The sequence below is a fragment of the Suncus etruscus genome, chromosome 4 (assembly GCF_024139225.1).
Source record: "Suncus etruscus isolate mSunEtr1 chromosome 4, mSunEtr1.pri.cur, whole genome shotgun sequence".
NCBI lineage: Eukaryota > Metazoa > Chordata > Mammalia > Eulipotyphla > Soricidae > Suncus > Suncus etruscus.
Genome location: NC_064851.1, coordinates 91,465,044 through 91,467,318, shown reverse-complemented (window position 1 = coordinate 91,467,318; position 2,275 = coordinate 91,465,044). Strand labels below are relative to the sequence as shown.

General features: G+C 46.9%; 1 non-coding gene across 1 annotated transcript; it reads left to right on the top strand.

Moving 5' to 3' along the window:
* The first annotated feature begins 1,877 nt into the window (after window positions 1-1,877).
* LOC126007925 (small nucleolar RNA SNORA51) lies at window positions 1,878-2,010 on the top strand. The gene has a single exon (XR_007495396.1). It is a non-coding gene; the product is annotated as a small nucleolar RNA SNORA51 (small nucleolar RNA).
* The last annotated feature ends 265 nt before the right edge of the window (window positions 2,011-2,275 follow it).

The following is a 2,275-nucleotide window of genomic DNA, read 5'->3' as shown; positions in this document are numbered from 1 at the left end:
CCCGCCTGGTGTCACACACAGGGAGCCAGCTTTTGCAAAGGTTAGCCGGTTTTTATGCTCTGAAGTCCCTCCCTGAAAATGGCGTCTGGGCGAGCGAGGTTTCTGGAGGCTCTTTTTGCCCCACTCGCAAGAGTTTCACGCAAGAGGACAGTAGACAGACATAGACAGGTCACACTCACAGTCTTTCACAGCTGAGCCCCACTGGGCCGGTGTACTTTCGCGGATTTTCCCCGCCTGGTGTCACACACAGGGAGCCAGCTTTTGCAAAGGTTAGCCGGTTTTTATGCTCTGAAGTCCCTCCCTGAAAATGGCGTCTGGGCGAGCGAGGTTTCTGGAGGCTCTTTTTGCCCCACTCGCAAGAGTTTCACGCAAGAGGACAGTAGACAGACATAGACAGGTCACACTCACAGTCTTTCACAGCTGAGCCCCACTGGGCCGGTGTACTTTCGCGGATTTTCCCCGCCTGGTGTCACACACAGGGAGCCAGCTTTTGCAAAGGTTAGCCGGTTTTTATGCTCTGAAGTCCCTCCCTGAAAATGGCGTCTGGGCGAGCGAGGTTTCTGGAGGCTCTTTTTGCCCCACTCGCAAGAGTTTCACGCAAGAGGACAGTAGACAGACATAGACAGGTCACACTCACAGTCTTTCACAGCTGAGCCCCACTGGGCCGGTGTACTTTCGCGGATTTTCCCCGCCTGGTGTCACACACAGGGAGCCAGCTTTTGCAAAGGTTAGCCGGTTTTTATGCTCTGAAGTCCCTCCCTGAAAATGGCGTCTGGGCGAGCGAGGTTTCTGGAGGCTCTTTTTGCCCCACTCGCAAGAGTTTCACGCAAGAGGACAGTAGACAGACATAGACAGGTCACACTCACAGTCTTTCACAGCTGAGCCCCACTGGGCCGGTGTACTTTCGCGGATTTTCCCTGCCTGGTGTCACACACAGGGAGCCAGCTTTTGCAAAGGTTAGCCGGTTTTTATGCTCTGAAGTCCCTCCCTGAAAATGGCGTCTGGGCGAGCGAGGTTTCTGGAGGCTCTTTTTGCCCCACTCGCAAGAGTTTCACGCAAGAGGACAGTAGACAGATATAGACAGGTCACACTCACAGTCTTTCACAGCTGAGCCCCACTGGGCCGGTGTACTTTCGCGGATTTTCCCCGCCTGGTGTCACACACAGGGAGCCAGCTTTTGCAAAGGTTAGCCGGTTTTTATGCTCTGAAGTCCCTCCCTGAAAATGGCGTCTGGGCGAGCGAGGTTTCTGGAGGCTCTTTTTGCCCCACTCGCAAGAGTTTCACGCAAGAGGACAGTAGACAGACATAGACAGGTCACACTCACAGTCTTTCACAGCTGAGCCCCACTGGGCCGGTGTACTTTCGCGGATTTTCCCCACCTGGTGTCACACACAGGGAGCCAGCTTTTGCAAAGGTTAGCCGGTTTTTATGCTCTAATTATTATTTCTTATTGTTATGAGTATTTTTATTTTTGACCTATATATAGATGGATAGATGAAATTTAAAAGGTAGTGACTGGTTTGGGAAATATGCAAGTTTGTGATGTTTTATAATATATCATAACACTATATTTTACTAATGCTATGATATGTCTAATTAAAGAAACATATTTCTCTTGGAATAAATCTTAAAAACTAAAAGATGAACAGGCTCATGTGAAATTTTATTATCTCATAATTCTGTGAGAAAAAGCATTGCCATGATGTATAGCTTTAAATTGATATCACCAGTAGAAAGCCTGTCTAGAGTACAGGCCGGTGTGTAGTGTGGAGGAAGGACACTTGGGATATTAGTCATGGGAATGTTGCACTGGTGAAGGGTTATATATATATATATATATATATATGTAAAAGACAAAAAATGAAAAGAAAAGATAAGGCCTCCCAATTCTTACCACAGGCTGTGCTCTTTACACTGACTGTATAGAAAGAGGAGGTACAATAATTGAACCCCATATACACCTCAAACCAGGCCCTATATGTGGTCTGTATTGTGAATTGGGGGACAAGAAAATAAAGTGAAATCACAGGGTAGGGCATTTAGCTTGCATGTAGTCAACCCTGGACAGACCTGGGTTCAATCACTACTATCCCATATGGTCTCATGAGTCTGCCCGGGGCTATTTCTGAGTGCAGATCCAGGAATAACCCTTGAGTGCTGCCAGAAGTGGCCCCCCAAAAATAAAAAAATAAAATAAAAATAAAGTATATTTTCTATATATATGGTCCCATTGAAGTATACTATTGTAAAGAAGAACAGATTAATGTTTGCAGGT